The sequence below is a fragment of the Urocitellus parryii genome, chromosome 9, assembly GCF_045843805.1.
Source record: "Urocitellus parryii isolate mUroPar1 chromosome 9, mUroPar1.hap1, whole genome shotgun sequence".
NCBI classification, from domain to species: Eukaryota; Metazoa; Chordata; class Mammalia; order Rodentia; family Sciuridae; genus Urocitellus; species Urocitellus parryii.
Window position 1 is genome coordinate 112,440,895 of NC_135539.1, and position 15,351 is coordinate 112,456,245.

The window sequence follows — 15,351 nt, forward strand, 5'->3', positions numbered from 1 at the left end:
TATGTCAGCTGTAAAGAAAAAAGGGAGTTGGGGATGCTCTCCACAGTTTTGGGACAGAGTCGCCACTGCTCTCAATGAGTTGGGGGAAACCAGGGAAAGAAGAAATTGGGGAGAAAGTATTGAAGTGAAGAATCCGCTTAAAATACCTAGTAGACATCTGTAATGGATTCCCCAAAAAGATCTGCCGAAGTCCTGAAATCCAATACCCATGAATGTGACCTTATTTGCAGAGGTGATCAAGTTAAGATGAGGTCCTTAGAGTAGCCCTGATCCACTATTACAAGTGTCCTTATAACAAGAGGAAAACTGGACCCAGACACATACTCAGAGGGCGCCAGATAAAGACACAGACACCGAGGGAAGGCCACCAGGTGAAGATGGAGACAGCAGAGCCTGGAGTGACGCTGCCACATGCCAAGGAGGGCCTGGGCCCACCAGAAGATGGAACGGCAAGGAAAGGGCCTTGATTTTGGACTTCTGGCATCCACAACTGAAAGACAATACATTTCTGGTTTATCTATCTACCTATCTATCTATCCATCCATCCCAAGGATTGAACCCTGGGGTTCTCCACCCTGAGCCACATCCCCAGCCCTATTTGTTTACTTATAAATTTTGAGACAGGGTCTCACTAAATGGCTTAGGGCAAAATTGCTGAATCTGGCCTCTAACATGCCTCATCCTCCTGAGTTGCTGAGATTACAAACATGCGCTACTGTGGCGGGCCGATCTCTGTTGTTTTGAGCCACAGGGTTTGCAGCAATTTTTAAAGCCAAAGGACAAGATGAGATTGCCCAGGTAGTGAGTCATTTAGGGTTAAGAGAGCACAGACTGTCCATGAAGCAGGGGTGGGCGCATTCCAGGGAGAAGAAAGTAGTCCATGTGTCAAGTCAGGCTGGCTTTGGCTTTTGGATTTGGCAAGTTGAAGGTTATGATGACCTTGACAAGAAAGGTGTCAGCAGGGTCTTGGAGACAAATCAAACTGGAGTAAAACAAGGAGAGGTTATCCAAGAATGTGCAGAGTAATCACAGAGAACTGACTTGAGTTTTGCTATAAAATGACAAAGAAGGGTTTGGGTGTAGCTTAGTGGTAAAGCACTTGCCTAGCATGCATGAGGCCCTGGGTTCAATCCTCAGCACCCAAAAATTTAAAAATAAAAATATACATCAAAGACGAAGAAGTGGGGCCTTAATCTGGAAAAAGATACAGGAGTCTCAGGAAGGTATATATATATATTTTTAAATTTTTTAAGCGAGAAATCTTTCATCATATTTTTATGTTTGTGATCATGACTAGGGGTGGAGGAGAGGCTGAGGATCAGGAAGAAAGGGGATAATGCAAGGAGCAAAGGCACAGGAGAAGTAGAAATGGAAGGATCCGGAGCAGAAACGGAGATTGGCTCTAAAGAGGGACAGATGCTTTGTCTCTTACAACGACAAGGAAGGCAGAGACCCTGAGAGGACATCTCAGGGTCTGGAGTTTATCTGTTTGCACTGGTTTGTGTTTATGATACCAGTGAAGCATGGGGCAGAATTGTAGAGAGGGGTAGTAGAGCTGGAGTGCTGAAGAGAGAGGGGAGAGAGAGGGGGAGCGGGGCGGGACAGAGCCATATCTGGGGACCAGGGGAAGAGGAACACACCAGGGAAGTGTGGAAGGCTTGTTGGGCAGGGCTGAGTGCTCTTTTGAGATTTAAAGTGGTAAATTTAGAGTGAGGTCATTCAAATTGGGCATGATGGCTCACGCCTATAATCCCAGAGATTTGAGGCCGATGCAGGAGGATCGCAAGTTCAAAGCCTCAGAATTTAGCAAGACTCTGTGTCAAAATAAAAACTAAGAAGGACTGGGGATGTAGGTCAGTGGTAATATGCCCCCGGATTCAATTCTACTATGAAGAAGAAGAAGAAGAAGGGTAGATGGTTAACTGGGGAGGAAGAGGAGAAAAAGTTAGGGTGAGACCAATGAATAAGCAGGTTGCATGATGTTCTTCAATTGTTCAGCTGTTCGGTACAGGTGAAGGGTAGATGGTTAGCTGGGTTTAATCAGGATCGGGGCTTGCCCAGTTAGTACCATGGAAGAAAAGAGAGGCAAGGAAGATAAAGGAGAGATAGCGAGGACCACGGAAACTAGGATGGAGAAGGAGAAGTGTTCCCCTGTGAGGCCTGATGGGCAGCAAACTGGCTCTGTGAATTAGGTCCCAGGGAGAATGAAGAATAGTTGGAAGGAGGATCTCAAAAAAAGTTAACTGGGCCAGGTGCAGTGGTGCAGGACTGTAATTCCAGTGGCTAGGGAGGCTAAGGCAAGAGGATTGCAAGTTCAAAGCCAGCCTCAGCAACTTAGCAAGGCCCTAAGCAACTCAGTGAGACCCTGTCTCTAAAAAAATATATATAAAAAGGGCTGAAGATGTGCTTCCTTGGGTTTAATGCCTGGAAAAGAAGAGAAAAGAAAAAAAGTTAATTGGAAGGATGGGACGTATCAGTGACAGATACCTGAAAGTGAGGTTATTGGAAGTACGGGGAATGGTGAGGATGCCATCTAGGGGCTGCGAATGTGAGCAAAAGGAGGAGACAGAAGCAAAGTGGCAGGAGGTGGGGTCTAACCCAGCTCCTATGAGAGGTGCTGGGGTTCCTGCAGGAGGAACAGGTCTGGCTCTTGAAGCAGCCACTGTCTTCTCACACTCCAGCCCTCTGTGGGAAGGGCTGCCGGGGGCAGCCAGGGGTCAGCCAGGGGTCAGCCAGGGATCAATGGAGCAAGACAGTGAAAGGACTGCTCAGAGAAGGGTTTAAGGGCAGAGGGACATTGGCTGGTGGCACACTGAGTTCCAGATGACACGGTTGAAAGGTCTGGGAGTACAAGAAGAGATGGGAGATGAGATTCAATGAGCAGTTGCCCAGTGGGGTGGGGATCGCTAGGATGAGAGAGGAGGGGAGGGCTTGGGATGTGAGGTGCAGGGGGTTTGTCCAGAAACTGTCATTGAGGAAGACGAGTTGTCAGTAAAGCTGTATTACAAGAGCTGATGATGTGGCTCAGTGGTAAAGATCATTCCTAGCATGCATGAGGCCCTGGGCTCATTCCTTAGCACAGCAAAGAATAAATAAATTTAAAAAAAAATAAAGCTACACGTAGTCCCAAATATTTAGCTGCCAAGGATGAAGACTCTGTTGGTCAAAAGTATGAATGAAACAAATCCTTGTATCCCTGAGGCACCTAGTGCTATGCCAGGGCTGTGGTATATTTGTTGATTAAAACTGTGGCTCTATGTCTATATTTATATCCTATATTGGATACTCTGGTGACTGTAGTAGGAGCAGATTCTAGCATCACACACAAGTACTCGGAATCCTGTGGGTGATGATTATTCCTGAGTACATGCAAGTTTTTAATATGGAAATAGTAACCCACTTCATTCCTTCCACAAAATTATCCCTGTGCCCACAACCGACTGGGGATTGGACTGTAGTTGGATTTTGCCTTTAGTTGGATTTTGCCTTAATTGAGGTAGACAGGAGGCAAAGGCGCAGGTCAGGAAGGTGAGCTGTCCAATGTTGGAGCTGCAGGAACTTGCTGCCCGCCAGTGGCTGCCCCAGACTGCAACAGTGGACTCTTCTCTGAAAACTCAGCTGAATAAGAAGCAGCCATATGGTTTCCTAAGTCTGGAAGATGGCCATCCCAGCCCTGGGCCTTTGATTTTCCTTCATTTCCCCTTAGCGGCTTCTCTCCAGAATAAACTATACTTTATATATATATATATATATATATATATATATATATATATATATATATATATATATATACACCAGGGATTGAACCCAGAGGTGCTTAACCACTGAGCCACATCCCCAGCCCTGTTTTTTGTTTTTTTTTTTTTTGTATTTATTTAGAGACAGAGTCTCTCTGAGTTGCTTAGAGCCTTGCTAAGTTGCTGAGGCGGGCTTTGAACTCTCAATCCTCCTGCCTCAGCCTCCTGAGCCGCTGGGATTACAGGCGTGCCCCACCATGCCCAGCTGCTACTTCTTTTTAATTCCTGTTTTTCTAGTCTTTCTGGCAGCATCTACCGTCCTCCTTGTTTTATGGAGGCTGGAGCCACTATGTGCCCTTCCCTCCCCAGAATCTCCTATAAAATGCTTCTCTCCTACCCCGGCTCCTCCCGCAAGGGCACTAGACGCACTAGATGTTAAGTGCCCAAAGTGTTTTTTCTTTAGAGGCCTCTAAAGTTGTCATGCCCTAGTGTCTGAGGTGAGCTGGCCTGGCCTCTCTGTGTCTCTTTGTGCTGGCAGATGAATGGCTGCCCTGTCTGGCCCTGGGACCTCAATGCCTGCAGGGTAACAGGAGATAGCCCCCTCCCCTCCTTAGGCTCTGCACCTGCTGCTCTCAGCTTTCCTCTGGGCCCACAGGGTGCCAGTCAGGTAGGCAGCTCACCAAGCCTCAGAAGTGCAGCACTAGATGAGCAGTATGGGAGTCCTTCCCTGCCCTGGACTCAATGGGGCCTGCTGAGGGGCTGCCCAGACCCATGGCCTTTCCTCCCCGTCACCCTGCTCTGTCTCCTCTCATCTCCCATTACCTGCAGGGATTTGGATCTAAGCGGCTGCTGGGATGCCGTTTCCCACTGTGAAGGGGAGTTTGAACTGTGGCTCTCCTCTGCTTGGCCATCGACACTGCTGCCTGGAGAAAGGTGTTGTGCAAACCCTCAGGCCAGAGTCACCTTCTGAAGGATAGACTAGGATTCTGTTCCATATAAAACATCCTGGTGTTTCAAACTGTGAAACTTGATCCAGTTCAACAAAGGTACATGGACTGTCTATTTTAGTGTTGTTATATTGCCTTATTATCTCCTTAAAATATTTCCTTATTCATTTTGGACAGGTAAAATGTATCTGTACATGTACATGGTACAACATCACAACTACTAGAGGGTAAACCATGAAAAAATACAGCTCTTGTATTTTTTGGGGGATGCGTACCCAGGATTGAACTCAGGGGCATTCGATCACTGAGCCACATCCCCAGCCCTAGTTTTAATTTTTTTTTTAGAGACGGGGTCTCACTGAGTTTCTTAGTGCCTTGGCTTTGCTGAAAGGCTGACTTTGAACTCGTGATCCTCCTGTCTCAGCCTCCTGAACTGCTGGGATTACAGGCATGTGCCACCATGCCCAGCTTCTTGTATGTTTTTCTGCAGATATTCCACATGCATGTAATCTCACTTTTCCTGGGGCTTCATTTCTTCATGACAGCCTTCTCAGATGGACGTTACAAATCCTGGTGGGAGGATGAGGGAACTGTGGTCAGAAAGGCTAAGTGTAGAGTATGTTATTGACCATGACTGTGTGAGTCCAAAGCTCACCAGTGTCTGCTGTAACATGTTCCCAAATCTGCCCTTTAATTATTTCCTTCCTATCTAGCATAGTCACTCACTGTTCAGCAGGGTTGACTCCAGAGCCTTGGTGTGCAGAGCCCTGTCCCAGGTGCTGAAGGCTGCCACGAAGGCAGGGGATCATTTAGCCCCTAGCCCACTTCGCTCACTGATGAGCTGGGTAAACCAGCCAATGCCTGAAGTCTAGTAGAGAGAAAGCAGGGAGTCACACATTCTGCTTGGCCATTGAATTTGTATGGCACCAGGCAAGACACTCCCCATTGCTCCTCCTCAGTTTCTCTGATGAAAATAAACTTAACTCACATGGCTGTTACTGGCTGTTATGAGTTGGGATAAAGGTAGAAGTTCTGGGAATGCCCGCAGGTGGAAAGGAGTCCAGGACAGAGCATGAACAGCTTTCCCCATATGAGGACCAAGGGTTACAGAATGACATTGGGAAGTGGTAAGTTGAAGCAGGGATGTCATTGACTGGGGTATCTTTAGCAGGCAGAGTTGGTCCAGTTTCAGCAGACAGTGACTCCAAGTAAAATGGGGGTAGGGACCATGGCTGGCCTGAGTGTGGTAGCTCCTAGTTTCCCCAGTTCGTAACCAGGCCCACCTCCCTCTGGGCTCCCTCCCTTCATTTAGTGACCTTCTAGTGAGCCCCTTACTAGCAGAGCAGCTCAGAGTCCCTTCTGCCCAGAACTCTTTTCCTCCCCATCCTGTTCTGTCATCCTTTTGATCTCATTTCCTTAGAGAGGCTTCTCTGGATTCCCCAGGGTAGATGAGTAGCCCCCTTATTCTCATCCTCCCCCCAATGCCTCCTGATTAGCTCATATCACACCAGACTGTGTGCTCCAGGGGACTGGGCACCATACCCATGGTTTTACCTGTGTATCCCCCAATGCTTAGAACACAGCCTGGCACCAAGACATGCTCGACTACTTACTGCGTGAATGGCTTAAGTTAGTCATTTTGCCTCTGGGTTCAAACTCTGCCTGAATCTAGACAGTTGCTTTTTTGTTTTTTGTCTCATCTCTCAACCTTTCTGCCTGGTGCCTCACATCATTGCACAGGGGTGGTTCTGCATATCCCTTGCTGAATGAATGAATTCAGGGAGGTCCTAGAGGGCATTTCCTTTGCAGACAGTTAAGAAGCTGTATTCCCAGGTGAGCCAAAGGCAGGCCCTGGAAACGGGCAATAGATTGGGTTGGGGGTTGGGGTGTATAGCTCAGCGGAAGAGTGCTTCCCTGAGGCTCTGGGTTCTATCCCTAGCACCTGAAAGAAAGAGAGAGAAAAGAAAAGAATTTGGGCTGAAGCTGAGCAGGTTGGAGAAAGGAGAAAAGCAGAGGCTTGGTGCCTTCTCCTTTGTCATTGTTGGGGTGTAGAGAGCAGGGAACGGCCGCTTGGGCCTTGGTCACTGAGAGGATCCCCAATCCCTCCCTCTCTGAGGTGGGGTTTGGCATAGGTGACCCGGCTGCTGCTGCCAAACCCCCACCCCGCCTTTCTCCTTCTGGGGAAGGGGTGTGGCGGGGCAGGAGGAGGGACACACATATCTATTCCCTGGGCCTCATTTCCCCAGTTTTTATGTCCCCAAGATATCAGCCAGAATTGGGAGGGTAGGGCCGGGCCGGGGGAAGGGCGGCACGGACAGCTGCCTGGTGTCCTCTGGTGTCTGGAGCCGAGGCCCCAGGCTCTCGGCCCCCGCGAAGCGAGGCGAGCCAGAGCTGTGCGGTGAATGCAAAGAGCGGGGCGAGCTCCCAGCCCGGCGCCGCCGACGGCGTCCTCAGCCACAGCCCAATGAGAAGAGAGCAGATAATTTATTCTCTAATCCGGGTTCGGGTGCCCGGCGCTGGCGAGTGGCGGGGGCTGGGGGTGGGGTGGGTCTCTTCCTCTCCCGCTCCATTCGGCCGCCCCCTCCCCCGCCCCGCGGGCTCCCGGCAGCGCACACACACACATTTCCTGACAATTAGCGAGCACACCTTGGCCGCGCGGCCTCCGGCGGCGCCGCAGCTTTTGTCTCCCGCCCGCCGGGCTGCAAGGCGCGGGCGCCAGGGCGCGAAGTTGCCGCTCCGCCGCGCTGCTCCGGAATGCCGGCCGCCCGCTGCCGTCGGGGGTGGGGCTCGGAGGGCGGGGTGGGCCGGGCTCGCCGGCCCCGGGGCTGGGGGGCTGCAAAAGAGAGGAGAAGCGGAAGAAAAGTAAGGCAGTGCTGGCCCCTCTTCCTTTGTTATAACCCTGAGTGTGTGCGGACGTGAGCGCGCGCGGGAGTGTCTGTGTGCGCCGGGGTGTGCATATGTGCGTGCATGAGTGTGCGCGCGTGTGTACAAATGCAAGCATGTGTGTGCGGATCGGGACCGGCCGGGGGCGGCGGGACCTGAGGCGCGAGGCGGCTTTGCTGGAATGAGTTGAACCGCGTCGCGGTCTTTCTCGTCTGCCTAGAACTCAGGCGTGCGGCCAGGTAGCCGTCCCGCTCTTACCAGCTCAACCGAGGACTGAGCTGGGAGTTGATTCCCCGAATGAAACCATGTGGGGGGCGTCGTGCTCTGGGTGCAGGCCCCGCTGCGGGGAGGAGGAATCGCCCGCCGAGGGTCTGCCCCGGCCGCAGGGGGCGCGCGAGGGGGGGTCTCCTGGCACCTGCGCCAGGAGAGGTACCTACTAGAAGATTCGGGGGCCCAGAAACGGCGGGTAGGAGCTAGCGATGGCCACTTTGATCCCGGGAAAGGCGCGAAGCTGTGGAGGTGGTTCGTGGGGCCATGGAGGGAGCGGGGGGTGGGGGCGGTGAAACCCAGTCTGTCTAAACGCCAATTCCCTGAAGTTCAGCGCATCGGTTGTCATTTCATACCTTAATGCATATTTATGCCGCGCCGAAATAGGCTTCATAATTAACTCCGGGAGTCATCCGCAGAGGTTAAAGGGACCCCGAAGATTTGTGCATTGATTGGGTACCACGGCGGTGTGTGTGTTTGTGTGTGTGCGCGCGCGCTCGTGTGTGCGTGCGCCCCGTGCGAACCCATTGAGAAGAATAATTATTTTTCTCCACTGGAAGCTACAGCAGAGAATCAGACAAGGAGGGAAGAGAGGAATTGGAGAGGGAGAGAGAGAGGGTGAGAGAGAGAGAGAGAGACAAAGGGAGTGAGTGCCAGAGAGGAGACGGCTTAGCATCCGAACTGTGAGTACTGAGCGAAAACAAATAGGCAGAAAGTGCGGCGAGTCGGCGACCCCTGGCCGGGTTGGGGGCCAGGAGCGGCTAAGAAGGACTCGCGTCCCCCGCCCTGGGTTTGGCTGGGCGTTGAGGGGGTCCCTGTGGCATGTGCGGGCTCCCGGATGCGGGTTCCGGATCTCACCTGAAAAGCCAGCGCTGACCGGCCCGCTGCGTCAACCGCCGCCCTAGGTCAGGCAAAGAGGACGCCCCCACCCCGCCCCCACTGCCTTTGTTCCTTTTAAGGGATTTTGCAGCTGGTGGTATTCAGGGGGATAGAGTGAGAGGGAGTCTGCCCTGGCTCAGAGGTGGCCGAGTCTTTCTCGCTGGGCTGAGTGAAACCCGCTCAGAGTGCCTCCCCTTTTCCTTGGTGTGGAGTGGGATGAGGCAGGGGCTGTGACTGGGGTAGGATGGGGACTTTGTGACACCTGTGCATTTGTTTGGCACTAAGAAAGGGAAAGCAGGGATATCTGTACCCCTGGAACAGCAGTTCTTAAGAGACCCTTGCTTAGAAAGCTGGGAGAAGCCATGTCTGTGGGCAAAACCACCAACTCCAGGAAAGCAGAGGCAAACATGGTCCCTAGGCTTAGGGGACCACCAGCTACTCCTCCCCCTGCCACACATATACACACCAGGGTCCTTCCTAGTCATTGTGTCTATAGGTCTGGCAGGACCTCCTGGCCCGGAGCCTGCCTTTTACCCCCCTCTTCATTCCTGGGGCTCTTGCATACCTAAGAAGGGCTGGGGGCCCACCCAGGAGGAGGATCCCTGGCAGGGTGGGGGCTTCCCAGAGGCAGCTGTAAAGAGGATAGCTGCTCCCTTTCCTGAGAAAGGATCCATGACAGGGTGGCCCTAGGAAAAGAGGACTGGCCAGCCCCTTGCCTCTTCAGAGCTGTCAGGAGAGGGCGCCTGGGGGCCCAAGGGAGAGCTTTCCTTTCCTGACCAACATTCCCCAGCCTCTGTTTGGAAGTTCTAGTATGCTGCCCTCTTCCCCTCAACCCTCATTAACAAATTCTTCCTCTGGTCTGATTTAATCTTCCCTGGTGATTTTTCAACATACCATCAACTGCCAGAGAGCAACTTAGTTCAGCTGGCGCCTTAAGGGGAGACTTACGAGGGAAATCATCTCTTGGGGGATTGGTATGGGAACCCCAGGGTTTGAGAACTCTGAATGGAGGGAAAAGGATTGTCCTCCAAGAAGCTCCCTTGGGGGCAGTTTTGGTGGCTCATACCCTCCAGGAAGACTTAGCTGAAGCATGGGGCTGGGAACAGCTTCTATTAAGTCACTCAATTCCATCAGGGCTGTCATAGAGGCAAGGAAGATCTTTTACACCACCACCACCACCAGAGGACACCTCCTCCAAGTGGCACTGGGCATCCTGGGAGACTCAGGGCTCCTCTTCCTGCCTGTATCCCTTTCCACACAAGCACGCATACAAGGAAGAGACATATGGGAGGTCTTGAAGCTAGGGGCCACTCTCCTAAAGGCACAAAGAAGAGCAAGGAGAGACCTACAAATAGGAAGGGGCGAGTTCATTCTGACCCTCAGAAGTATCTTGAAGACTGGGCCATGTCTGACTCCCAGGCACCCCTTGGGGCCTGCTGCCCCACTGGACTTCCTGCTTGGGGGCTGTGCCTTACTGAGTGATCTCTCTTGGTGCCTTGCACAGTATCCTGTTTGTACATGCTCGGTGCATGTTTGCTGAATGAGTGGCTGTCCCCGCACACCTTCATGTCTGCCTGCCTCTAGAGAGGTACTCCATAGGGCTTTGAGAAAGCCCAGGTCTGCAGTTTTTTGGGCTGGGCAGGCATGGGAACATTTTGATATTCATGAATTGCTCAGGTTGAAATGCATGTGAATTTGCCAATGACCTATTATTATATTTTTCTTTAACAGTATGACTGAGAGGTAAAGCTGTGGCCTAGGTCCTGTGTCTGGATTCAGGGACACACCTCCCTGTGTGCTTCTGCTACAGCCCAGCCTCTGCCTTTGTTGATCTCCTTCCTCTAGGTCTCTCTAAGTCTGACATCACCAGGCTCCCTCCTCCTCTCCCCTAGGAGCCCAGGGACCCTGCCAGGCTCCCTAGTTAGCTGGGAAGGCTCTGAACTGAGGCTCCTGGGATAACTGGAAAAAGCCTCTGAGGAAAAAAAAAATCATGTCTGATCTCTCTGTGCTTTCCCGCCCAATGAAGCAGCACCCACCTACACCTAGTGGGGCTCCTGAGCTATTAAGTGAGGGGGAATCCGAGCTGATCCTGCTTTGGAGTAGGGATGGTGCTGGGAAACAGTGGGGATTCAGCCATGGGGAAGGCTACCTAGGCATTTCTACCCAGTAGAAATAAGGTCACCCTGTCCTGGTTCTGGTCTGGTTCAGGTCTAGAGCACAGTGTATATGGGAGCCTGCCAGGTCTTTCTGGAACTTGTCTTCTGGGTCAGTTCTGGGCCAGGTACTATACCCACAGATTCATCCCAGACACAGCTCCAGAGGCCTCTGGGGGGCAGACGCAGCAGAATCAAATCCTCTGAGGCTCCTTTGAACTTTCATCTGTGGCTCCCACTCCCATCCCACAACCTGTTTCTGCTCAGGGGCCCTCTTCCGTGAGACAGCAGGCAGGCCTGAAATATGGAAGCACATGGATCTCTTTCCCTTGCTTCCAGGCTTCATCTGCCTGCCATTCATTCATTTTTTTTCCCCCAACAAATCTGAACCTGTGTTATTCAGCCGGCATCCTTAGAATAATGTGAGGCGCTTCCTGTTTCTTCTCCCTTGGGTTGGAGTGTCGGGGAGTGAGAGGGAGTGTCTCCTATTCATATCTTCCTAATGTCTAGTTCTGCCACCAGGAGCAGGGGCAGGTCTGCTGTGCTCCAAGTCCCCCTGAAGGTACATAAGCCTGAAAAACTCTGAGAGGCGAAGTCAGTTTTAATGTAGACTCATGAATTTTGGTAGGACCTTAGATTTGATCAATATAACTTCTTTCTAGGTATAAGACTTCCCCCTACACAAGCATCCTATGTATTGAGCTCTGGCTGTGTCTGGCACGGGTCTGAGGAATGGTTGTGCACCTGTGTTTGGTTACCTCTCGGGGCAGAGAGCCTACTGGCTTCTTTTTTTCATTTATTTACTGGGTGCTCCAGCTCATGCTTGTGGGATGAAGGAGTTTGTTCCTAGAAGGGGAAAGGCTCACCCGTGAGCCCTCAGTGTCTGCTCCCTAGCCAGGCCACCTCTGCCTGGCTCTTTCCTTGGCTCCTCTCTGCTTCCCCCATTTTCCCTGTGTTCCCCCTTTCTCTCCCAGGCTTCTGCTGGGAGAGAAATGCCCACCCCAGCAAGCCAGAGCCTCAGTTTTCTCATCCACCAAATGGGAATAACCATCATGTTTGCTTTACTGAGCGATTGTAATTGACAGACACCTAGTGCGTGCGTGACAGTGTTCACTTAAAAAAATAATAATAATAAGCTCCTTTTCCTCTGCGCTTTTCCCTTTATCCAGTAGAACTTCTGTGACATTTCCACCTCACCTCCTTCCCTTTCTCCCACAATTTCTCTTGGCTTCTCTGTTCTGCCTCTCCAGGTTCTGCTCCCTTCCCTTGTCTCCCACCTCCTTTCACTCCCCAGACCACCCTCCTCCAGCGCCTGCACAGACCTCAGGACCCAGGCTGTGCTGACAAGGGCAGGGCAGGACAGACAGGGCGGGCTGGGCTGGGCTGAGCTGGTGGCGCTCTCCAGTTTTCATTAGAGGTCCAAGAATGTGTGGAGTCATGAGGGACAATGAGAGCCAGCAGGAGGAAGAATGGGGCCTCTGTCAGGGCAGGAGAAGTCTCCTGCATCCTGGGCTCTGCTGAATGGGACTACCTGAGGGCCAGGGAGGGGTAGAAACTCCCGGGGCTGCAGGTGGTGGGCCCCGGGCTGGCGGCAGAGCTCTCTGGAGTCAGCCACCATGGGAATTCCTAGCGTCTGATGGCATTTCTGGGGAGAGCTTGGACCTCGGGATCCTGGGAGACAGGCACAGGGAAGCCAGAGAATGTTCCAGTGGCCCTGTGAGGTGGCCTTTACATACAGAGGATGCTCCTCAGTCTGCTTGGGCTGCCTTGGCCCCAGCTCCTACCACCCGCAGAGCTGCAGAAGGCCTGGGGGTGGCCACAGAGGGGGTAGGTCAGTGGGGATGGTGCCAGTGTGAGAAGGGTGAGGCCTTTTACTGCCTGGGTACAGAGAAAGCAAATTCGCCCGTTGGAGGAGGCAGGGTTTTCCTGGGAAAAGGAGGTGAGGCCCATTTGACCTGCCTTCCTTCCTTCCTCTACAGTCCACATGAGGTCCAGCCAGGCCAGGATGGCTGTCATCATCATCGTGGCCCTCACCAAGTCTCCCAGAAAACACCTTACCAAGAGAATCCAGGCTTCCAGAGTTTACTTAGGGCTTGTCAGGTGGACAGGGTCTGGCAGGCAGGCTAAGGCCTGTGTCCAGGGACAGGAAGCCTGGACAGACTACTATGGCCAGGAGTCCGAGGGAAGGACCAGGTGAGGGTGGGTTGGGGGGCCAGACTGGAGCTGATCTTGTCCTCCCTGGGCAAGGGGACTGGTGGGGACAGGGGTGTGGGGACATGTGGGGGAGAGAGGAGCTGGGGCTTTGGAGCTAGAGAAGGGGGGGGTCAGGCGTGAGGGAGAGGGGGGCCTGCAGGGAGCTGCCTCAGGTCTCCTGCCAAAAATTAAACCATAAAAAAGCTGGAGGGGAGCGGCAGGGGCAGGAAGGAGAGAAAGGAGATGGGGAGGGAGGGAGGGGACCAAACAGCCCCTCCACACCAATAGCCCGGCAGGGGGACGTGAGTAATACAGGCTGGTTCAGAGAGAGTGAGATCAAAAGCGAGTAGATACAAGAGGTTTGTGCTTCACCGACCAGACAGCCAGAGGCTCAATGAGACCTTTGTTACCCAGGCCCAAGTCAGGGTTGAAGGAATACCTGACCGCCCCCGCCTGCCCGGGCCCCGCCCCCACTGTCCACAGGGCTGGGGGAGGGGCGGGTCACAAGTGAGTCAAGTTGAGTTGGGCACAGCCCGGGCCTGGCCAGCGGTGGGCGGGAGGAGGGAGGAGGCCTGCCCTCACTGGGGCGTGGAGCTTCTGGGGGTGAGTGGAGGAGTGAGTGGCTGCCTGGCAGGCAGGAAGTGGCTCTGCGGGATTGTGAGGGAGACTGCGAAGGAGAGGGGGCCTCATGGGGTCCCCCAGGTGAGCAGCCCTTGGGATCCCAGTTCCTGGCCAGGGTGCCTTGGGAGGGCACTGAGGGCATTCTACCTGGAGCTCAAGGCTCTTTGCAGGTCCCTGGTCTGGGGCTCTGGGGGCTCATGAGAGGATGGGAAGGAGCCCAGGCTGTGGGACAAGGGCCGACCCAGAGTTCAGGTGGGAAACTGAGCAGGGCCTACATTGACCCTGGAGGTTGCGTAAGTCTGGTTGGGTGGGGGGGGTGCGGTGATGGGGAGTGTGGGAATCCAGTGAGAGGAGGGTTGTCCCAGCCGGCCTCCTGCTAAGGACCAGGGAGTCTGCCCCGAGCCTGGGGGTAGGACTGAAGTGTGTGTGTGTGTGGGGGGGGGGGGTGCAGCTACTCTGGGCAGATACAGGTTCTGACCTGAGCCTGAAGCCTCTTACCGCCCTGTTGGGGGCCCCAGAGAGAGGTCAAGGCTGTGCCTGGAGATCTGAGTCCCCCGGGGCTTTCCTGAACCTGGGCAGACGTGCGGATAGCCACAGCGAACCTGTTGTGGGAGAGGGGAGAGGAAATGGAACTTGTGTTTGGGACAGATCTTTTCCAGGGTCCTGAGATCTTGGTGTCCCCCAGTTCAGCTCTTCACCCTGGCCTGGGGTTGCCTGTGCTAACCACTGAATCCTGCTAACCAGAGTGGCAGTGTACTGATCCCTCCCCAAAAGCAGTGCCCAGGGTCAGCTCGTAGCTGGGCTGTCCCCAGCTGGTGGGCATTTCAACCCTGCCCTTTTCCTGCCTCCACCTAGGACTGAGGTCTTCCTCTCCTCCATATCTTGTAAGAATGGGTGCGCTTGGCGATGGCGCATACTAGTCCTGGGCGCTGGGAGCCACCCCAACCCTGGGAGGGGGTTCAAGACTTTTGTTCCCCCTCTAAAGAGAAGGCAGTCCCTTGCCTTTGCGTTCCTTTGTCCACACCCTCCTTTGCCACTCTGCTTCCTGTGCCGGGCTGGAAAGGGTTAAGTTTTATAAAGAGGGAGCCTACTATGGGGCCTCTCTCAGGCACCGGCCAGGCCAGCCTTGAAAAGAACCAAGATCCAGCCTTATTCGCTTGGGGAGGGGGTAGTTAGGAACCTTGGGAGGGGGCTGGAAACTAATTAAGGGAATTCGAGGAGGTCCTTTATGGCCAGGAAGCCACCCCTCCTCATACCCGGAGTGAGGGCCATTGTGTGGGGCCTTTGCAGGGCAAGAACTGGAAACTCATTACTGGGTTAGCTTTAGTGTTCTTGGGGCCAGGCAGGTGGTGGGGGATGGTGGGAGAATGTAACTTGGGGGGCCCAGGACTTCTGGGAGGCAGTGTGGGTGGGTCCGGGTGGAGGAGAATGGGAAGGGAGTTGGTGGGGCTCCCCAGGTTCCCTCAGCCGCCTGCTTCCTTTGAGATTCCTGCTGCTGGACCCCTCAGCTCTGCTGTGGCCTATGGCTTTTCATTCCTATGTGATTGCTGTTCCAAACTCATGTAGGGCTAAAAGCCATGGGCTACAGTGAGGGGCGAGCTCCTCCTGCAGCAGCTGTACCTCCTCACAGGACCAGCCACAGAGTGGGCGCCAGAAGGAGATCTGCTTGGG

The 15,351-nt window shown here is 53.5% G+C and overlaps 1 non-coding gene across 1 annotated transcript; it reads left to right on the forward strand.

Moving 5' to 3' along the window:
- The first annotated feature begins 1,073 nt into the window (after window positions 1-1,073).
- On the forward strand, window positions 1,074-1,145 carry Trnaa-agc (transfer RNA alanine (anticodon AGC)). Its single transcript has one exon. It is a non-coding gene; the product is annotated as a tRNA-Ala (tRNA).
- Window positions 1,146-15,351: the final 14,206 nt, after the last annotated feature.